This window comes from Vulpes vulpes, unplaced genomic scaffold (assembly GCF_048418805.1).
Source record: "Vulpes vulpes isolate BD-2025 unplaced genomic scaffold, VulVul3 Bu000000666, whole genome shotgun sequence".
Lineage (NCBI taxonomy): Eukaryota > Metazoa > Chordata > Mammalia > Carnivora > Canidae > Vulpes > Vulpes vulpes.
The window spans coordinates 405,298-429,969 of NW_027325671.1; the positions used below are offsets into that span (position 1 = coordinate 405,298).

Here is a 24,672-nt window from a genome sequence, read left to right on the forward strand (position 1 = left end):
AATGGCAACCACAAATCAAAAAAAAATTAAAAGAGTAAGAAATCTGAATATATCACTAAAGAAAGAGCAACCCATGAAAGAGAGAAAGAGAGGAAAGGATCAGAGAAAAACTACAAACAGAAACGACCACAGACAAATAACAAAATGGCAAATAAATACACGTCTATCAATAATTACTTGGAAAGTAAATGGATGAAACACCCTAATCAAAAGACAAAGAATGAAAAAACAGACATAGGGTGACAAAGTGGATAAAAAATAAGACTCATCCATATGATACCTAAAAGAGACTCATTTCAGATCTAACGACACCTGCAGATTAAAAGTGAGGGGATAGAGAAATATCTACCATGTGAAAAGATGTCCAAAGAAAGCTAGAGTAACAATATTTATATTGGACAAAATAGACTTTAAAATAGAGTGTGTGGGATCCCTGGGTGGCGCAGCGGTTTGGCGCCTGCCTTTGGCCCAGGGCGCGATCCTGGAGACCCGGGATCGAATCCCACGTCAGGCTCCCGGTGCATGGAGCCTGCTTCTCCCTCTGCCTGTGTCTCTGCCTCTCTCTCTCTCTCTCTCTCTCTGACTATCATGAATAAATAAATAAAATCTTTAAAAAAAAAATAAATAAAATAGAGTGTGTAAAAAGGGATCAAGAAGAACACTATATAATAATAAAGGGGACATTCCAATAAGAAGATATAATAATTATAAATATGAATGCACCCAATATGGAAACACCCACATACATAAAACAGTAATAACAAACATAAAGGAACTAACTGATAGTGATACAAAATAGTGGGAGACTTTAACAGTGTACGTACATCAATGGACAGATAATCCAAACAGAAAATCAATAAGGAAATAGTGAGTTTGAATGACACACTGGATCATTCCATACTGAAACAGCAGAGTATACATTCTTTTCAAGTACACACAGAACATTCTCCAGAACAGATCGGAGAGTAGGCCATAAATAAACCTTCAACAAGTTCAAAAAAATCAAAGTCATACCATGCATCTTTTCTGACCTTAAACTATGAAACCAGAAGTCAACTACAAGAAAAAAATTAGAAAAACCACAAATACTCTATGTTAAAGAACATGCTACCAAACAATGAATGGGTCAACCAAGAAACCAAACAAATAATTCAAAAGGACATGGAAACAAATGAAAATGAAACACAATGGTCCAAAACATTTGGGATGCAGCAAAAGCATTCCCAAGGTGACAGCTGATAGCTACCTCAAGAAGCAAGAACATTCTCAAGTAAACAATCTAACCTTACACCTAAATGAGCTAGAAAAAGAATAAGAGAAACCCCAAAACCAGTAGGAGGAAGGAAATAATAGACATTAGAGCAGAAACAAAGGATATAGAAACCAAGAAACAATAGAACAGATTGATGAAACCAGGAGCTGGTTCTCCAAAAAGATCAACAAAATTAATGAGTCTTGCCAGACTCATTGAGGGGGGAAGGCCTCAAATAAACAAAATCACAAATAGGAGAAATAACCACCAACACCACAAAAATGAAAACAACTGTAAGAGAATATTATGAAAAACTGTATGCCAACAAATTTGACAACCTAGAAGACATAGATGAATGCCTAGAAACAAAACCTACCAAAGCAGGAAGAAATAGAAATTTTGAATGGGTCAATTACCAGCAGGGAGATGGAATCTGTAATCAAAAATCTCCCAACGAACAAAAGTCCAGGACCAAACAGCTTCACAGGCGAATTCTATCAAACTTTTAAAGAGTTAATTATCTATTCTTCTAAAACTATCCCCAAAAAAACAGAAAAAGAAAACTTCCAAATTCATTCCATGAGGCCACTATCATCCTGATACTAAAACCAGATAAAGACACACAGAAAAAAAGAACTACAGGACAATATCTCTGATGAATATAGATGTAAAAGTCTTCAACAAAATACTAACAGAATCCAGAAACACATTTAAAAAATCATTCAACATGATCAGGTAGGATTTATTCCCAGGCTGAAAGGGTGGTTCAAATATTCACAAATCAATCAACATGATATGTCACATCAATATGAAAAAGGATAGAAACCATAGGATCATTTCATGAGACATGAAGTATTTGACAAAGTGAAACAACTAGTTATGATAAAAGCCCTTAACCAAGTCGGTTTAGATGGAACACACCTCAACATAATAAAGGCCATATATGAAAAACCTACAGCATAAATCATCTCAACTGGGAAAAACTGAGAGCTTTCCCCCTGAGGTCAGGAAAAAGACAAAGATGTCCACTCTCACCACAGTTATTTAACATAGTACTGGAAGTCCCAGGCACAGCAATGAGACAACAAAAAGAAAAGCAAGGCATCAAAATTGGTAAGGAAGAAGAAAAACTCCCTCTCTTTGCCAATGACACGAGACTATACATAGAAAACCTGAAAAACTCCACCAAAAACTACTAGAACTAATACACAAATTCAGTAAAGTTGGAGTCTACAAAATCAATGGGTGGAAATATGTTACATTTCCATGCACTAATGATGAAGCAGAAGAGAAATTAGTAAAAAATGCCATTTACGATTGCACCAGAATGGTAACTTACCCAGGAATAACCCTAACCAAAGAAGTGAAAGACCTGTACTTTGAAAACTATAAAATATTGATGAAAGAAATTGAAGAGACCACAAAGAAATGGAAAGACATCCCATGCTCATGGATTGAAAGAACAAATATTATTAAAATGTCTATATTACCCAAAACAGAAACTGAGGAAAAAAGAGACAGGCAATTAAAAGACCATGAGGATAGATTAAGGGAAATAAATGACAGCCTTAGGAAGAAAAACCTACGTTTAATTGGGGTTCCCGAGGGCGCCGAAAGGGACAGAGGGCCAGAATATGTATTTGAACAAATCCTAGCTGAAAACTTTCCGAATCTGGGAAGGGAAAGAGGCATTCAGATCCAGGAAATAGAGAGATCCCCCCCTAAAATCAACAAAACCCGATCAACACCTCGACATTTAATAGTGAAGCTTGCAAATTCCAAAGATAAGGAGAAGATCCTTAAAGCAGCAAGAGAAAAAAAGTCCCTGACTTTTATGGGGAGGAATATTAGGGTAACAGCAGACCTCTCCACAGAGACCTGGCAGGCCAGAAAGGGCTGGCAGGATATATTCAGGGTCCTAAATGAAAAGAACATGCAACCAAGAATACTCTATCCAGCAAGGCTGTCATTCAAAATGGAAGGAGAGATAAAGAGCTTCCAAGACAGGCAGGAACTAAAAGAATATGTAACCTCCAAACCAGCTCTGCAAGAAATTTTAAGGGGGACTCTTAAAATTCCCCTTTAAGAAGAAGTTCAGTGGAACAATCCACAAAAACAAGGACTGAATAGATATGATGACACTAAACTCATATCTATCAATAGTAACTCTGAACGTGAATGGGCTTAATGACCCCATCAAAAGGCGCAGGGTTTCAGACTGGATTAAAAAGCAGGACCCATCTATTTGCTGTCTACAAGAGACTCATTTTAGACAGAAGGACACCTACAACCTGAAAATAAAAGGTTGGAGAACCATTTACCATTCAAATGGTCCTCAAAAGAAAGCAGGGGTAGCCATCCTTATATCAGATAAATTAAAATTTACCCTGAAGACTATAGTGAGAGATGAAGAGGGACACTATCTCATACTCAAAGGATCTATCCAACAAGAAGACTTAACAATTCTCAATATATATGCCCCAAATGTGGGAGCTGCCAAATATTTAAACCAATTAATAACCAAACTCAAGAAATACTTTGATAATAATACACTTATACTTGGTGATTTCAATCTAGCTCTTTCTATACTAGATAGGTCTTCTAAGCACAACATATCCAAAGAAACGAGAGCTTTAAATGATACACTGGACCAGATGGATTTCACAGATATCTACAGAACTTTACATCCAAACTCAACTGAATACACATTCTTCTCAAGTGCACATGGAACTTTCTCCAGAATAGACCACATACTGGGTCACAAATCGGGTCTGAACCGATACCAAAAGATCGGGATAGTCCCCTGTATATTCTCAGACCATAATGCCTTGAAATTAGAACTTAATCACAACAAGAAGTTTGGAAGGACCACAAACACATGGAGGTTAAGGACCATCCTGCTAAAAGATGAAAAGGTCAACCAGGAAATTAAGGAAGAATTGAGAAGATTCATGGAAACTAATGAGAATGAAGATACAACCGTTCAAAATCTTTGGGACGCAGCAAAAGCAGTCCTGAGGGGGAAATACATCGCAATACAAGCATCCATTCAAAAACTGGAAAGAACTCAAATTCAAAAGCTCACCTTACACATAAAGGAACTAGAGAAAAAGCAACAAATGGACCCCACCCCCAGCAGAAGAAGACAGTTAATTAAAATTCGAGCAGAACTAAATGATATCGAGACCAAAAGAACTGTGGAACAGATCAACAGAACCAGGAGTTGGTTCTTTGAAAGAATTAATAAGATAGATAAACCATTAGCCAACCTTATTAAAAAGAAGAGAGAGAAGACTCAAATTAATAAAATCATGAATGAGAAAGGAGAGATCACTACCAACACCAAGGAAATACAAACGATTCTAAAAACATATTATGAACAGCTGTATGCCAATAAATTAGGAAATCTAGAAGAAATGGATGCATTCCTGGAAAGCCACAAACTACCAAAACTGGAGCAGGAAGAAATAGAAAACCTGAACAGGCCAATAACCAGGGAGGAAATTGAAGCAGTCATCAAAAACCTCCCGAGACACAAGACTCCAGGGCCAGATGGCTTCCCAGGGGAATTCTATCAAACGTTTAAAGAAGAAATCATACCTATTCTACTAAAGCTGTTTGGAAAGATAGAAAGAGATGGAGTACTGCCAAATTCGTTCTATGAGGCCAGCATCACCTTAATTCCGAAACCAGACAAAGACCCCACCAAAAAGGAGAATTACAGACCAATATCCCTGATGAACATGGATGCAAAAATTCTCAACAAGATACTAGCCAATAGGATCCAACAACACATTAAGAAAATTATTCACCATGACCAAGTAGGATTTATCCCTGGGACACAAGGCTGGTTCAACACTCGTAAAACCATCAATGTGATTCATCATATCAGCAAGAGAAAAACCAAGAACCATATGATCCTCTCATTGGATGCAGAGAAAGCATTTGACAAAATACAGCATCCATTCCTGATCAAAACACTTCAGAGTGTTGGGATAGAGGGAACTTTCCTCGACATCTTAAAAGCCATTTACGAAAAGCCCACAGCAAATATCATTCTCAATGGGGAAGCACTGGGAGCCTTTCCCCTAAGATCAGGAACAAGACAGGGATGTCCACTCTCACCACTGCTGTTCAACATAGTTCTGGAAGTCCTCGCCTCAGCAATCAGACAACAAAAAGACATTAAAGGCATTCAAATTGGCAAAGAAGAAGTCAAACTCTCCCTCTTCGCCGATGACATGATACTCTACATAGAAAACCCAAAAGCCTCCACCCCAAGATTGCTAGAACTCATACAGCAATTTGGTAGCGTGGCAGGATACAAAATCAATGCCCAGAAATCAATGGCATTTCTATACACTAACAATGAGACTGAAGAAAGAGAAATTAAGGAGTCAATCCCATTTACAATTGCACCCAAAAGCATAAGATACCTAGGAATAAACCTTACCAAGGAGGTGAAGGATCTATACCCTAAAAACTATAGAACACTTCTGAAAGAAATTGAGGAAGACACAAAGAGATGGAAAAATATTCCATGCTCATGGATTGGCAGAATTAATATTGTGAAAATGTCAATGTTACCCAGGGCAATTTACACGTTTAATGCAATCCCTATCAAAATACCATGGACTTTCTTCAGAGAGTTAGAACAAATTATTTTAAGATTTGTGTGGAATCAGAAAAGACCCCGAATAGCCAGGGGAATTTTAAAAAAGAAAACCATAGCTGGGGGCATCACAATGCCAGATTTCAGGTTGTACTACAAAGCTGTGGTCATCAAGACAGTGTGGTACTGGCACAAAAATAGACACATAGATCAATGGAACAGAATAGAGAACCCAGAAGTGGACCCTGAAATGTATGGTCATCTAATATTCGATAAAGGAGGAAAGACTATCCATTGGAAGAAAGACAGTCTCTTCAATAAATGGTGTTGGGAAAATTGGACATCCACATGCAGAAGAATGAAACTGGACCACTCTCTTTCACCATACACAAAGATAAACTCAAAATGGATGAGAGATCTAAATGTGAGACAAGAGTCCATCAAAATCCTAGAGGAGAACACAGGCAACACCCTTTTTGAACTCGGCCACAGTAACTTCTTGCAAGATACATCCACAAAGGCAAAAGAAACAAAAGCAAAAATGAACTATTGGGACTTCATCAAGATAAGAAGCTTTTGCACAGCAAAGGATACAGTCAAAAAAACTAAAAGACAACCTACAGAATGGGAGAGGATATTTGCAAACGACATATCAGATAAAGGGCTAGTTTCCAAAATCTATAAAGAACTTATTAAACTCAACACCAAAGAAACAAACAATCCAATCATGAAATGGGCAAAAGACATGAAGAGAAATCTCACAGAGGAAGACATGGACATGGCCAACATGCACATGAGAAAGTGCTCTGCTTCACTTGCCATCAGGGAAATACAAATCAAAACCACAATGAGATACCACCTCACACCAGTGAGAATGGGGAAAATTAACAAGGCAGGAAACAACAAATGTTGGAGAGGATGCGGAGAAAAGGGAACCCTCTTACACTGTTGGTGGGACTGTGAACTGGTGCAGCCACTCTGGAAAACTGTGTGGAGGTTCCTCAAAGAGTTAAAAATAGACCTGCCCTACGACCCAGCAATTGCACTGTTGGGGATTTACCCCAAAGATTCAGATGCAACGAAACGTCGGGACACCTGCACCCCGATGTTTCTATCAGCAATGGCCACAATAGCCAAACTGTGGAAGGAGCCTCGGTGTCCATCGAAAGATGAATGGATAAAGAAGATGTGGTTTATGTATACAATGGAATATTACTCAGCGATTAGAAACGACAAATACCCACCATTTGCTTCAACGTGGATGGAACTGGAGGGTATTATGCTGAGTGAAATAAGTCAATCGGAGAAGGACAAGCAGTGTATGTTCTCATTCATTTGGGGAATATAAATAATAGTGAAAGGGAATATAAAGGAAGGGAGAAGAAATGTTGGGAAATATCAGGAAGGGAGACAGAACATAAAGACTCCTAACTCGGGGAAACGAACTAGGGGTGGTGGAAGGGGGGAGGAGGGCGGGTGTTGGAGGGGAATGGGTGACGGGCACTGAGGTGGACACTTGACAGGATGAGCACTGGGTGTTTTTCTGTATGTTGGTAAATTGAACACCAATAAAAATTAATTAAAAAAAATAATAATAATAAAAAAAAAATAAAAAAAAAATAAAAAAAAATGTCTATATTACCCAAAACAATCTACATAGTTAATGCAATGCCTATCAAAACACCAACAGCATTTTTCACAGAGCTAGAACAAAAACATCATAAAATTTACATAGAATCACAAAAGACTCTTAATAGCCAGAGCAATTTTGAAAAAAGAAAAGCAAAGCTGGGATGCCTAGGTGGCTCAGTGGTTGAACATCTAACTTTGACCCAGGACCTGATCCCTGGGTCCTGGGATTGAGTTCTACATCAGGCTCACCGCCTGCTTCTCCCTCTGCCTATGTCTCTGCCTCTCTCTGTGTGTCTCTCATGAATAAATAAATAAAATCTTAAAAAGAAAAGAAAAAAAAGCTGAAGGCATCACAATCCCAGGCTTCAGGTTATATTGCAGAGCTATAATAATCAAAACAATATGATAGTCACACAAAAATAGACACATAGATTAATAGGATAGAAAGACCAAAAATAAAACCACAATTATATGGTCAATTAATCTTTGACAGAGTAGGAAAGAATATCAAATGGTAAAAAAGAATTATCTCTTCAAGGAATGGTGTTGGGAAAACTGGACAGCAGCATGCAAAACTATGAAACTGCATCACTCTCTTTTACCATACATAAAAGTAAACTCCAAATAGATTAAAGACCTAATTGTGAGTCCTGAAACCATCAAAATCCTAGAGGAGAGCACAGGCAATAATGTTTCTGACATTGGCTGTAACAACATTTTTCTAGATATGTATCCTGAGGCAAGAGAAACAAAATCAAAAATAAACTATTGATACTACATCAAAATAAAAAGCTTATGCACGGCAAAGGAAACAATCAACAAAACTAAAAGGTAACCTACTGAATGTGAGAAGATATTTTGCAAATAACATGTCCAATAAAGGGTTAGTATTCAGAATATATACTTTCACAACTCAACACCCCAAAAATGAATAATCCAATTAAAAATGGGCAAATCACTTGAATGGACATTTCTCCAAAGAAAACCACCAGATGGTCAACAGACATATAAAACGATGCTCAGCATCACTGATCATCAGGGAAATGCAAATCAAAACCAAAATGAGATTCCACCCCATACCTATCAGAATGGCAAAAATAAAAAACACAAGAAACAACAGGTGTTGGTTAGGATGTGGAGAAAAAGCAACACTCATGTACTGTTCATGGGAATGCAAACTGGTGCAGCCACTGTGGAAAACAGTAAGGAGTTTCCTCAAAACTTTAAAATAGAACTGCCCTATGATCCAGTAATCACTCTACTGGATTTTTACCCCTCAAAATACAAAAACACTAATTCAAAGGGATACAGGCACCCCAATGTGTGTGGGAGCATTATTTACAATAGCCAAACTATGAAAGCAGCCCAGTGCCCACTAATAATGAATAGATAAAAAAGTAGTGTGTGTGCATGCTTGCACGGGCACACACTGTGTGTAATGGAATATTATTCACCCATAAAAAAGAATGAAATCATGTTTTTTGCAATGATATGGATAGATCTAGAGAGAAAAATGGTAAGTGAATTAAGTCAGTTAAAGACAAATACCATATAGATAACACATGATTTCACTCATCAGGGGAATTTAAGAAACAAAACAAATGAGCAAAGGAAAAAAAAAAAGAGAGTGGCAGAAACTAAGGAACAGATTTTTAACTAAATAGACAAATTGATAGCTACCAGAGTGGAGGTGGCTGGGGCAATGGGGAAACAGCAGATGGGGATTAAGGAATACACTTGTGATGAAGAGTGATGCATAGAATTGTTGAATCACTGTATTGTACACTTGAAACTAATATAACACTTTATGTGAACTATCCTGGAATTGAAATAAAATAAGGAAATGTATATTCACATAATATGATGACTTTGGTTAATAAGGTATTACATGATTGAAAATTGCAAAGAGGGCCTTCGAGCGACAGCGACACAAGATGGCAGCCACCACGGGCTCGGGAGTAAAAGTCCCTCGCGATTTTCGACTGTTGGAAGAACTGGAAGAAGGCCAGAAAGGAGTAGGAGATGGCACAGTTAGCTGGGGTCTAGAAGATGATGAAGACATGACACTTACAAGATGGACAGGGATGATAATTGGGCCTCCAAGAACAATTTATGAAAACCGAATATACAGCCTTAAAATAGAATGTGGACCTAAATACCCAGAAGCACCCCCCTTTGTAAGATTTGTAACAAAAATTAATATGAATGGAGTTAATAGTTCTAATGGAGTGGTGGACCCAAGAGCCATATCCGTGCTAGCAAAATGGCAGAATTCATATAGCATCAAAGTTGTCCTGCAAGAGCTCCGGCGCCTAATGATGTCTAAAGAAAACATGAAACTCCCTCAGCCACCCGAAGGACAGTGTTACAGCAATTAATCAAAAAGAGAAACCACAGGCCCCCCCTCCCCCCCCATTCGATTTAAGCAGTCATTTTCCACAGTAGTACATTTTCTAGATACGTCTTGTAGACCTCAAAAGTACTGGAAAGGAAGCTCCCATTCAAAGGCAATTTATCTTAAGATACTGTAAACGATACTAATTTTTTGTCCATTTGAAATATATAAGTTGTGCTATAACAAATCATCCTGTCAAGTGTAACCACTGTCCACATAGTTGAACTTCTGGGATCAAGAAAGTATATTTAAATTGATTCCCATCATAACCGGTGGGGCACATCTAACTCAACTGTGAAAAGACACATCACACAATCACCTTGCTGCTGATTACATGGCCTGGGGTCTCTGCCTTCTCCCCTTCTCCTCCTGCTGCCTCCCTCCCTCCCTCCACCCACTCACCCCTCTGTCCCTGCAACAGCCCTCCAGCTTGGGGTGGCTTGCTAGAATAGGCGTGAAGGTTTCAGGTCGCAGCCTGTGGGACTATCGTAAAGAAATAAAAATTAAAAAAAAACTCATAATCACTGATCAAAACTTAACATAGTTTGTGTGAGAACATCACAACACATAAGACCTCTCTAGGAGCATCACCTGCAGAGCTGTTAATGAACAGGCACCTGAGAACATGCCTTGACATTGTTTCTATAGATAGAGGGGAAAAAGTACAACACAGGGAGGACAGAAGAAATAAGAAAGTAAGCTAGATTTAGAAAAGTTATATATAAATGCAACTTTCCAAGAAAGAATACATGAGAGGAAAAGGCTTGGGAAGACAGTTGAGTAGGAGGACTCTAAGCTCACCTCATCCCATGTTTACAACTAGCTGAGTAAATGAACCAGAGAGTGATGCTAAGACTGGCATAACAAACTTCTCAACTAGTGTAGAGAAGCCACATTGGAGAGGTTAGGAAGGGTAGAAATGGTGATCAGGAGCTGCCTGCAGGAGGGAGGGACCTGTGGGCACTGAAAAGGGAAAATGCCAGGGAGCCTACCAGGGGAAAATGAATCCCCGTAATGTCTGGCTTTGAAAACCAGAGGGGCCAAATCTTTGAGTTTGTATAACCAGGGGGCCTGGTTCTTTAAAAATTAGCTGACTCAGGACTGAGAAAGCTGGGAAGACAAGTAATAATGAGTTCCTACCCTTAAAGAGAGAACAAGCCACAGACAAACAACATATAAGCAACAGTTTGCACAAACCAGGGGCAAAGGGGAGGGAGATCTGTTTATACTCATTTCAGAGTGTATTGGAGGACTTCTCCAAGAACAAAGGAATTGGTAGGCGCCATTTTGCTCCTCCTCCAACCAACATAAACACAGAGCCACCTGCAGGAGGTGCTGCAGCACAGACAGTTGCTACCTAACCTACTAGCAGTGTACCGCACCCACGAATTCTCCTGAAGATGCACCCACTCCAAGCCTTCTGGCTTCAACCTTCGACTCTGGGCAAATTTTGTTAATACTGTGTGCACCCTGCCCAATCACCACCCCAGTGCTTGGTACCACACTTCAGCCACCACACTTCAGATCTCCAAGCCAGAAATAGTGGCTCAGAGCAAACTTTGCTAATCCCACACAGGCATCTTGCCCATTCACCTTGTATACAGACAGGGCATCCTCAGCCACCACTACCACCACAGTGTGCTGTGCCCTGAGTGACCACTGGCCTACGGGGGTGGGGGGATCTCACATAAGACTAGTGCTCACTACAATTTTGCTAACACTACCAACTCACTCCCTGCAATTCTTCAGTCATGCCCCCCCTGAACTGGCCTACCTGTGTCTCACTAACATCACAGAGAGCAAGCATAGCTCACAACAGGCAGAGAATCAGTAAAGACCTCTGGACTGAAAGGAAAAATGACTAAGATACAGCACAAGGATGCAAGAAAACAACATAGAAGACTCCGCTAAAGTGCCAGTTTCAGGTGAACAGAAGACACTGGACTGCAGGGCACTGCAGGACCTCTTCTTCATAAAGCCACTACTTTCAAGAGCAGAAGATATAACTGACTTTCCTCACACAGAGAAAGAGACACAGAGAGGTAGAAAAATGAGGATACAAAGAAATATGACCCACATGAAAGAACAGGACAAAATCACAGCAGGAGATCTAAGCAAAACAGAATTAATATGCCATATAGAAAATTTAAAGCAATGATGATAAAGATACTCACTAGACTTCAGAAAACCATAGACAGCATCCATGGGACCCTTGAGAAAGAGATAAAAAATAACATATCAAAGATGAAGAACTCCATAAATGAAACTAAAAATACATTAGATGAAATAAATAGTAGGATACAGGAAATGGAGAAATGTATCAGTGACCTGGATGATAAAGTAATGCAAAGCATCAAGCTGACCACGTGAGCAACAAACAAATACTGCATAATGAGAATAGATGTAGAGAACTTAGTGACTCCATCAAGTGTATTAACATCCATTTTATAGGGATTCCAGAAGAAGAGAGAGAAAGGGAGGCAGAAAATGTGTTTGAAGAAATAACTGCTGGAAACTTTCCAAAGCTGGGGAAGGAAACAGAGATACAGATTCAGGAGGTACAGAGATCCCCAACAAATTCAATGTAAGGATGTCCACACCAAGACACAGTAACTAAAGTGGAAATAAAAGTGATAAAGAATGTTAAAGGTTGCAAGAGAAAAGAAGACAGTTGCATATAAAGGAAACCCTATGAGGCCATCAGCTGATATTTCATCAGAAACCTGGTAGGCCAGAAGAAAGTGGCCTGATATAGCCAAAGCGCTGAAAGGGAAAAATCTGCAGCCAGGAATAGTCTTACTGGCAAAACTGTCATTCACAATAGAAGGAGAGATAAAGAGTTTTCCAGACAAATAAAAATTAAAAGAATGCATAACCATTAAACTAGTCCTCCACGAAATGTTATGGGGGACTCTGTGAGTGAAAAACAAAACTGTAAGTAAGACTAAGAAAAACAGAAGCTCGAAAGAAAAAGAAAGCAAAACTGTTATGTAAAAATACAAATAAAAGCACAAGATAAAAGGATGTAAAATATGATACCAACTATCTGAAATGTGGATCGGAGTAAAAATGAGTTCAAAATTAAGCAACAATCAGCTTAATAAAGACTGTTATATGCAGGATGTCATATATAAACCAAATGGCAACCACAAATCAAAAAAAAATTAAAAGAGTAAGAAATCTGAATATATCACTAAAGAAAGAGCAACCCATGAAAGAGAGAAAGAGAGGAAAGGATCAGAGAAAAACTACAAACAGAAACGACCACAGACAAATAACAAAATGGCAAATAAATACACGTCTATCAATAATTACTTGGAAAGTAAATGGATGAAACACCCTAATCAAAAGACAAAGAATGAAAAAACAGACATAGGGTGACAAAGTGGATAAAAAATAAGACTCATCCATATGATACCTAAAAGAGACTCATTTCAGATCTAACGACACCTGCAGATTAAAAGTGAGGGGATAGAGAAATATCTACCATGTGAAAAGATGTCCAAAGAAAGCTAGAGTAACAATATTTATATTGGACAAAATAGACTTTAAAATAGAGTGTGTGGGATCCCTGGGTGGCGCAGCGGTTTGGCGCCTGCCTTTGGCCCAGGGCGCGATCCTGGAGACCCGGGATCGAATCCCACGTCAGGCTCCCGGTGCATGGAGCCTGCTTCTCCCTCTGCCTGTGTCTCTGCCTCTCTCTCTCTCTCTCTCTCTCTGACTATCATGAATAAATAAATAAAATCTTTAAAAAAAAAATAAATAAAATAGAGTGTGTAAAAAGGGATCAAGAAGAACACTATATAATAATAAAGGGGACATTCCAATAAGAAGATATAATAATTATAAATATGAATGCACCCAATATGGAAACACCCACATACATAAAACAGTAATAACAAACATAAAGGAACTAACTGATAGTGATACAAAATAGTGGGAGACTTTAACAGTGTACGTACATCAATGGACAGATAATCCAAACAGAAAATCAATAAGGAAATAGTGAGTTTGAATGACACACTGGATCATTCCATACTGAAACAGCAGAGTATACATTCTTTTCAAGTACACACAGAACATTCTCCAGAACAGATCGGAGAGTAGGCCATAAATAAACCTTCAACAAGTTCAAAAAAATCAAAGTCATACCATGCATCTTTTCTGACCTTAAACTATGAAACCAGAAGTCAACTACAAGAAAAAAATTAGAAAAACCACAAATACTCTATGTTAAAGAACATGCTACCAAACAATGAATGGGTCAACCAAGAAACCAAACAAATAATTCAAAAGGACATGGAAACAAATGAAAATGAAACACAATGGTCCAAAACATTTGGGATGCAGCAAAAGCATTCCCAAGGTGACAGCTGATAGCTACCTCAAGAAGCAAGAACATTCTCAAGTAAACAATCTAACCTTACACCTAAATGAGCTAGAAAAAGAATAAGAGAAACCCCAAAACCAGTAGGAGGAAGGAAATAATAGACATTAGAGCAGAAACAAAGGATATAGAAACCAAGAAACAATAGAACAGATTGATGAAACCAGGAGCTGGTTCTCCAAAAAGATCAACAAAATTAATGAGTCTTGCCAGACTCATTGAGGGGGGAAGGCCTCAAATAAACAAAATCACAAATAGGAGAAATAACCACCAACACCACAAAAATGAAAACAACTGTAAGAGAATATTATGAAAAACTGTATGCCAACAAATTTGACAACCTAGAAGACATAGATGAATGCCTAGAAACAAAACCTACCAAAGCAGGAAGAAATAGAAATTTTGAATGGGTCAATTACCAGCAGGGAGATGGAATCTGTAATCAAAAATCTCCCAACGAACAAAAGTCCAGGACCAAACAGCTTCACAGGCGAATTCTATCAAACTTTTAAAGAGTTAATTATCTATTCTTCTAAAACTATCCCCAAAAAAACAGAAAAAGAAAACTTCCAAATTCATTCCATGAGGCCACTATCATCCTGATACTAAAACCAGATAAAGACACACAGAAAAAAAGAACTACAGGACAATATCTCTGATGAATATAGATGTAAAAGTCTTCAACAAAATACTAACAGAATCCAGAAACACATTTAAAAAATCATTCAACATGATCAGGTAGGATTTATTCCCAGGCTGAAAGGGTGGTTCAAATATTCACAAATCAATCAACATGATATGTCACATCAATATGAAAAAGGATAGAAACCATAGGATCATTTCATGAGACATGAAGTATTTGACAAAGTGAAACAACTAGTTATGATAAAAGCCCTTAACCAAGTCGGTTTAGATGGAACACACCTCAACATAATAAAGGCCATATATGAAAAACCTACAGCATAAATCATCTCAACTGGGAAAAACTGAGAGCTTTCCCCCTGAGGTCAGGAAAAAGACAAAGATGTCCACTCTCACCACAGTTATTTAACATAGTACTGGAAGTCCCAGGCACAGCAATGAGACAACAAAAAGAAAAGCAAGGCATCAAAATTGGTAAGGAAGAAGAAAAACTCCCTCTCTTTGCCAATGACACGAGACTATACATAGAAAACCTGAAAAACTCCACCAAAAACTACTAGAACTAATACACAAATTCAGTAAAGTTGGAGTCTACAAAATCAATGGGTGGAAATATGTTACATTTCCATGCACTAATGATGAAGCAGAAGAGAAATTAGTAAAAAATGCCATTTACGATTGCACCAGAATGGTAACTTACCCAGGAATAACCCTAACCAAAGAAGTGAAAGACCTGTACTTTGAAAACTATAAAATATTGATGAAAGAAATTGAAGAGACCACAAAGAAATGGAAAGACATCCCATGCTCATGGATTGAAAGAACAAATATTATTAAAATGTCTATATTACCCAAAACAGAAACTGAGGAAAAAAGAGACAGGCAATTAAAAGACCATGAGGATAGATTAAGGGAAATAAATGACAGCCTTAGGAAGAAAAACCTACGTTTAATTGGGGTTCCCGAGGGCGCCGAAAGGGACAGAGGGCCAGAATATGTATTTGAACAAATCCTAGCTGAAAACTTTCCGAATCTGGGAAGGGAAAGAGGCATTCAGATCCAGGAAATAGAGAGATCCCCCCCTAAAATCAACAAAACCCGATCAACACCTCGACATTTAATAGTGAAGCTTGCAAATTCCAAAGATAAGGAGAAGATCCTTAAAGCAGCAAGAGAAAAAAAGTCCCTGACTTTTATGGGGAGGAATATTAGGGTAACAGCAGACCTCTCCACAGAGACCTGGCAGGCCAGAAAGGGCTGGCAGGATATATTCAGGGTCCTAAATGAAAAGAACATGCAACCAAGAATACTCTATCCAGCAAGGCTGTCATTCAAAATGGAAGGAGAGATAAAGAGCTTCCAAGACAGGCAGGAACTAAAAGAATATGTAACCTCCAAACCAGCTCTGCAAGAAATTTTAAGGGGGACTCTTAAAATTCCCCTTTAAGAAGAAGTTCAGTGGAACAATCCACAAAAACAAGGACTGAATAGATATGATGACACTAAACTCATATCTATCAATAGTAACTCTGAACGTGAATGGGCTTAATGACCCCATCAAAAGGCGCAGGGTTTCAGACTGGATTAAAAAGCAGGACCCATCTATTTGCTGTCTACAAGAGACTCATTTTAGACAGAAGGACACCTACAACCTGAAAATAAAAGGTTGGAGAACCATTTACCATTCAAATGGTCCTCAAAAGAAAGCAGGGGTAGCCATCCTTATATCAGATAAATTAAAATTTACCCTGAAGACTATAGTGAGAGATGAAGAGGGACACTATCTCATACTCAAAGGATCTATCCAACAAGAAGACTTAACAATTCTCAATATATATGCCCCAAATGTGGGAGCTGCCAAATATTTAAACCAATTAATAACCAAACTCAAGAAATACTTTGATAATAATACACTTATACTTGGTGATTTCAATCTAGCTCTTTCTATACTAGATAGGTCTTCTAAGCACAACATATCCAAAGAAACGAGAGCTTTAAATGATACACTGGACCAGATGGATTTCACAGATATCTACAGAACTTTACATCCAAACTCAACTGAATACACATTCTTCTCAAGTGCACATGGAACTTTCTCCAGAATAGACCACATACTGGGTCACAAATCGGGTCTGAACCGATACCAAAAGATCGGGATAGTCCCCTGTATATTCTCAGACCATAATGCCTTGAAATTAGAACTTAATCACAACAAGAAGTTTGGAAGGACCACAAACACATGGAGGTTAAGGACCATCCTGCTAAAAGATGAAAAGGTCAACCAGGAAATTAAGGAAGAATTGAGAAGATTCATGGAAACTAATGAGAATGAAGATACAACCGTTCAAAATCTTTGGGACGCAGCAAAAGCAGTCCTGAGGGGGAAATACATCGCAATACAAGCATCCATTCAAAAACTGGAAAGAACTCAAATTCAAAAGCTCACCTTACACATAAAGGAACTAGAGAAAAAGCAACAAATGGACCCCACCCCCAGCAGAAGAAGACAGTTAATTAAAATTCGAGCAGAACTAAATGATATCGAGACCAAAAGAACTGTGGAACAGATCAACAGAACCAGGAGTTGGTTCTTTGAAAGAATTAATAAGATAGATAAACCATTAGCCAACCTTATTAAAAAGAAGAGAGAGAAGACTCAAATTAATAAAATCATGAATGAGAAAGGAGAGATCACTACCAACACCAAGGAAATACAAACGATTCTAAAAACATATTATGAACAGCTGTATGCCAATAAATTAGGAAATCTAGAAGAAATGGATGCATTCCTGGAAAGCCACAAACTACCAAAACTGGAGCAGGAAGAAATAGAAAACCTGAACAGGCCAATAACCAGGGAGGAAATTGAAGCAGTCATCAAAAACCTCCCGAGACACAAGACTCCAGGGCCAGATGGCTTCCCAGGGGAATTCTATCAAACGTTTAAAGAAGAAATCATACCTATTCTACTAAAGCTGTTTGGAAAGATAGAAAGAGATGGAGTACTGCCAAATTCGTTCTATGAGGCCAGCATCACCTTAATTCCGAAACCAGACAAAGACCCCACCAAAAAGGAGAATTACAGACCAATATCCCTGATGAACATGGATGCAAAAATTCTCAACAAGATACTAGCCAATAGGATCCAACAACACATTAAGAAAATTATTCACCATGACCAAGTAGGATTTATCCCTGGGACACAAGGCTGGTTCAACACTCGTAAAACCATCAATGTGATTCATCATATCAGCAAGAGAAAAACCAAGAACCATATGATCCTCTCATTGGATGCAGAGAAAGCATTTGACAAAATACAGCATCCATTCCTGATCAAAACACTTCAGAGTGTTGGGATAGAGGGAACTTTCCTCGACATCTTAAAAGCCATTTACGAAAAGCCCACAGCAAATATCATTCTCAATGGGGAAGCACTGGGAGCCTTTCCCCTAAGATCAGGAACAAGACAGGGATGTCCACTCTCACCACTGCTGTTCAACATAGTTCTGGAAGTCCTCGCCTCAGCAATCAGACAACAAAAAGACATTAAAGGCATTCAAATTGGCAAAGAAGAAGTCAAACTCTCCCTCTTCGCCGATGACATGATACTCTACATAGAAAACCCAAAAGCCTCCACCCCAAGATTGCTAGAACTCATACAGCAATTTGGTAGCGTGGCAGGATACAAAATCAATGCCCAGAAATCAATGGCATTTCTATACACTAACAATGAGACTGAAGAAAGAGAAATTAAGGAGTCAATCCCATTTACAATTGCACCCAAAAGCATAAGATACCTAGGAATAAACCTTACCAAGGAGGTGAAGGATCTATACCCTAAAAACTATAGAACACTTCTGAAAGAAATTGAGGAAGACACAAAGAGATGGAAAAATATTCCATGCTCATGGATTGGCAGAATTAATATTGTGAAAATGTCAATGTTACCCAGGGCAATTTACACGTTTAATGCAATCCCTATCAAAATACCATGGACTTTCTTCAGAGAGTTAGAACAAATTATTTTAAGATTTGTGTGGAATCAGAAAAGACCCCGAATAGCCAGGGGAATTTTAAAAAAGAAAACCATAGCTGGGGGCATCACAATGCCAGATTTCAGGTTGTACTACAAAGCTGTGGTCATCAAGACAGTGTGGTACTGGCACAAAAATAGACACATAGATCAATGGAACAGAATAGAGAACCCAGAAGTGGACCCTGAAATGTATGGTCATCTAATATTCGATAAAGGAGGAAAGACTATCCATTGGAAGAAAGACAGTCTCTTCAATAAATGGTGTTGGGAAAATTGGACATCCACATGCAGAAGAATGAAACTGGACCACTCTCTTTCACCATACACAAAGATAAACTCAAAATGGATGAGAGATCTAAATGTGAGACAAGAGTCCATCAAAATCCTAGAGGAGAACACAGGCAACACCCTTTTTGAACTCGGCCACAGTAACTTCTTGCAAGATACATCCACAAAGGCAAAAGAAACCAAAGCAAAAATGAACTATTGGGACTTCATCAAGATAAGAAGCTTTTGCACAGCAAAGGATACAGTCAAAAAAACTAAAAGACAACCTACAGAATGGGAGAGGATATTTGCAAACGACATATCAGATAAAGGGCTAGTTTCCAAAATCTATAAAGAACTTATTAAACTCAACACCAAAGAAACAAACAATCCAATCATGAAATGGGCAAAAGACATGAAGAGAAATCTCACAGAGGAAGACATGGACATGGCCAACATGCACATGAGAAAGTGCTCTGCTTCACTTGCCATCAGGGAAATACAAATCAAAACCACAATGAGATACCACCTCACACCAGTGAGAATGGGGAAAATTAACAAGGCAGGAAACAACAAATGTTGGAGAGGATGCGGAGAAAAGGGAACCCTCTTACACTGTTGGTGGGACTGTGAACTGGTGCAGCCACTCTGGAAAACTGTGTGGAGGTTCCTCAAAGAGTTAAAAATAGACCTGCCCTACGACCCAGCAATTGCACTGTTGGGGATTTACCCCAAAGATTCAGATGCAACGAAACGTCGGGACACCTGCACCCCGATGTTTCTATCAGCAATGGCCACAATAGCCAAACTGTGGAAGGAGCCTCGGTGTCCATCGAAAGATGAATGGATAAAGAAGATGTGGTTTATGTATACAATGGAATATTACTCAGCGATTAGAAACGACAAATACCCACCATTTGCTTCAACGTGGATGGAACTGGAGGGTATTATGCTGAGTGAAATAAGTCAATCGGAGAAGGACAAGCAGTGTATGTTCTCATTCATTTGGGGAATATAAATAATAGTGAAAGGGAATATAAAGGAAGGGAGAAGAAATGTTGGGAAATATCAGGAAGGGAGACAGAACATAAAGACTCCTAACTCGGGGAAACGAACTAGGGGTGGTGGAAGGGGGGAGGAGGGCGGGTGTTGGAGGGGAATGGGTGACGGGCACTGAGGTGGACACTTGACAGGATGAGCACTGGGTGTTTTTCTGTATGTTGGTAAATTGAACACCAATAAAAATTAATTAAAAAAAATAATAATAATAAAAAAAAAATAAAAAAAAAATAAAAAAAAAATGTCTATATTACCCAAAACAATCTACATAGTTAATGCAATGCCTATCAAAACACCAACAGCATTTTTCACAGAGCTAGAACAAAAACATCATAAAATTTACATAGAATCACAAAAGACTCTTAATAGCCAGAGCAATTTTGAAAAAAGAAAAGCAAAGCTGGGATGCCTAGGTGGCTCAGTGGTTGAACATCTAACTTTGACCCAGGACCTGATCCCTGGGTCCTGGGATTGAGTTCTACATCAGGCTCACCGCCTGCTTCTCCCTCTGCCTATGTCTCTGCCTCTCTCTGTGTGTCTCTCATGAATAAATAAATAAAATCTTAAAAAGAAAAGAAAAAAAAGCTGAAGGCATCACAATCCCAGGCTTCAGGTTATATTGCAGAGCTATAATAATCAAAACAATATGATAGTCACACAAAAATAGACACATAGATTAATAGGATAGAAAGACCAAAAATAAAACCACAATTATATGGTCAATTAATCTTTGACAGAGTAGGAAAGAATATCAAATGGTAAAAAAGAATTATCTCTTCAAGGAATGGTGTTGGGAAAACTGGACAGCAGCATGCAAAACTATGAAACTGCATCACTCTCTTTTACCATACATAAAAGTAAACTCCAAATAGATTAAAGACCTAATTGTGAGTCCTGAAACCATCAAAATCCTAGAGGAGAGCACAGGCAATAATGTTTCTGACATTGGCTGTAACAACATTTTTCTAGATATGTATCCTGAGGCAAGAGAAACAAAATCAAAAATAAACTATTGATACTACATCAAAATAAAAAGCTTATGCACGGCAAAGGAAACAATCAACAAAACTAAAAGGTAACCTACTGAATGTGAGAAGATATTTTGCAAATAACATGTCCAATAAAGGGTTAGTATTCAGAATATATACTTTCACAACTCAACACCCCAAAAATGAATAATCCAATTAAAAATGGGCAAATCACTTGAATGGACATTTCTCCAAAGAAAACCACCAGATGGTCAACAGACATATAAAACGATGCTCAGCATCACTGATCATCAGGGAAATGCAAATCAAAACCAAAATGAGATTCCACCCCATACCTATCAGAATGGCAAAAATAAAAAACACAAGAAACAACAGGTGTTGGTTAGGATGTGGAGAAAAAGCAACACTCATGTACTGTTCATGGGAATGCAAACTGGTGCAGCCACTGTGGAAAACAGTAAGGAGTTTCCTCAAAACTTTAAAATAGAACTGCCCTATGATCCAGTAATCACTCTACTGGATTTTTACCCCTCAAAATACAAAAACACTAATTCAAAGGGATACAGGCACCCCAATGTGTGTGGGAGCATTATTTACAATAGCCAAACTATGAAAGCAGCCCAGTGCCCACTAATAATGAATAGATAAAAAAGTAGTGTGTGTGCATGCTTGCACGGGCACACACTGTGTGTAATGGAATATTATTCACCCATAAAAAAGAATGAAATCATGTTTTTTGCAATGATATGGATAGATCTAGAGAGAAAAATGGTAAGTGAATTAAGTCAGTCAAAGACAAATACCATATAGATAACACATGATTTCACTCATCAGGGGAATTTAAGAAACAAAACAAATGAGCAAAGGAAAAAAAAAAAGAGAGTGGCAGAAACTAAGGAACAGATTTTTAACTAAATAGACAAATTGATAGCTACCAGAGTGGAGGTGGCTGGGGCAATGGGGAAACAGCAGATGGGGATTAAGGAATACACTTGTGATGAAGAGTGATGCATAGAATTGTTGAATCACTGTATTGTACACTTGAAACTAATATAACACTTTATGTGAACTATCCTGGAATTGAAATAAAATAAGGAAATGTATATTCACATAATATGATGACTTTGGTTAATAAGGTATTACATGATTGAAAATTGCAAAGAGGGCCTTCGAGCGACAGCGACACAAGATGGCAGCCACCACGGGCTCGGGAGTAAAAGTCCCTCGCGATTTTCGACTGTTGGAAGAACTGGAAGAAGGCCAGAAAGGAGTAGGAGATGGCACAGTTAGCTGGGGTCTAGAAGATGATGAAGACATGACACTTACAAGATGGACAGGGATGATAATTGGGCCTCCAAGAACAATTTATGAAAACCGAATATACAGCCTTAAAATAGAATGTGGACCTAAATACCCAGAAGCACCCCCCTTTGTAAGATTTGTAACAAAAATTAATATGAATGGAGTTAATAGTTCTAATGGAGTGGTGGACCCAAGAGCCATATCCGTGCTAGCAAAATGGCAGAATTCATATAGCATCAAAGTTGTCCTGCAAGAGCTCCGGCGCCTAATGATGTCTAAAGAAAACATGAAACTCCCTCAGCCACCCGAAGGACAGTGTTACAGCAATTAATCAAAAAGAGAAACCACAGGCCCCCCCTCCCCCCCCATTCGATTTAAGCAGTCATTTTCCACAGTAGTACATTTTCTAGATACGTCTTGTAGACCTCAAAAGTACTGGAAAGGAAGCTCCCATTCAAAGGCAATTTATCTTAAGATACTGTAAACGATACTAATTTTTTGTCCATTTGAAATATATAAGTTGTGCTATAACAAATCATCCTGTCAAGTGTAACCACTGTCCACATAGTTGAACTTCTGGGATCAAGAAAGTATATTTAAATTGATTCCCATCATAACCGGTGGGGCACATCTAACTCAACTGTGAAAAGACACATCACACAATCACCTTGCTGCTGATTACATGGCCTGGGGTCTCTGCCTTCTCCCCTTCTCCTCCTGCTGCCTCCCTCCCTCCCTCCACCCACTCACCCCTCTGTCCCTGCAACAGCCCTCCAGCTTGGGGTGGCTTGCTAGAATAGGCGTGAAGGTTTCAGGTCGCAGCCTGTGGGACTATCGTAAAGAAATAAAAATTAAAAAAAAACTCATAATCACTGATCAAAACTTAACATAGTTTGTGTGAGAACATCACAACACATAAGACCTCTCTAGGAGCATCACCTGCAGAGCTGTTAATGAACAGGCACCTGAGAACATGCCTTGACATTGTTTCTATAGATAGAGGGGAAAAAGTACAACACAGGGAGGACAGAAGAAATAAGAAAGTAAGCTAGATTTAGAAAAGTTATATATAAATGCAACTTTCCAAGAAAGAATACATGAGAGGAAAAGGCTTGGGAAGACAGTTGAGTAGGAGGACTCTAAGCTCACCTCATCCCATGTTTACAACTAGCTGAGTAAATGAACCAGAGAGTGATGCTAAGACTGGCATAACAAACTTCTCAACTAGTGTAGAGAAGCCACATTGGAGAGGTTAGGAAGGGTAGAAATGGTGATCAGGAGCTGCCTGCAGGAGGGAGGGACCTGTGGGCACTGAAAAGGGAAAATGCCAGGGAGCCTACCAGGGGAAAATGAATCCCCGTAATGTCTGGCTTTGAAAACCAGAGGGGCCAAATCTTTGAGTTTGTATAACCAGGGGGCCTGGTTCTTTAAAAATTAGCTGACTCAGGACTGAGAAAGCTGGGAAGACAAGTAATAATGAGTTCCTACCCTTAAAGAGAGAACAAGCCACAGACAAACAACATATAAGCAACAGTTTGCACAAACCAGGGGCAAAGGGGAGGGAGATCTGTTTATACTCATTTCAGAGTGTATTGGAGGACTTCTCCAAGAACAAAGGAATTGGTAGGCGCCATTTTGCTCCTCCTCCAACCAACATAAACACAGAGCCACCTGCAGGAGGTGCTGCAGCACAGACAGTTGCTACCTAACCTACTAGCAGTGTACCGCACCCACGAATTCTCCTGAAGATGCACCCACTCCAAGCCTTCTGGCTTCAACCTTCGACTCTGGGCAAATTTTGTTAATACTGTGTGCACCCTGCCCAATCACCACCCCAGTGCTTGGTACCACACTTCAGCCACCACACTTCAGATCTCCAAGCCAGAAATAGTGGCTCAGAGCAAACTTTGCTAATCCCACACAGGCATCTTGCCCATTCACCTTGTATACAGACAGGGCATCCTCAGCCACCACTACCACCACAGTGTGCTGTGCCCTGAGTGACCACTGGCCTACGGGGGTGGGGGGATCTCACATAAGACTAGTGCTCACTACAATTTTGCTAACACTACCAACTCACTCCCTGCAATTCTTCAGTC

General features: G+C 39.0%; 2 pseudogenes; both read left to right on the forward strand.

Annotated features, from left to right (window-relative positions):
* Positions 1-9,415: 9,415 nt before the first annotated feature.
* LOC140596466 (ubiquitin-conjugating enzyme E2 variant 1 pseudogene) lies at positions 9,416-10,371 on the forward strand (annotated as a pseudogene).
* Positions 10,372-22,445: 12,074 nt separating this feature from the next.
* LOC140596460 (ubiquitin-conjugating enzyme E2 variant 1 pseudogene) lies at positions 22,446-23,401 on the forward strand (annotated as a pseudogene).
* Positions 23,402-24,672: the final 1,271 nt, after the last annotated feature.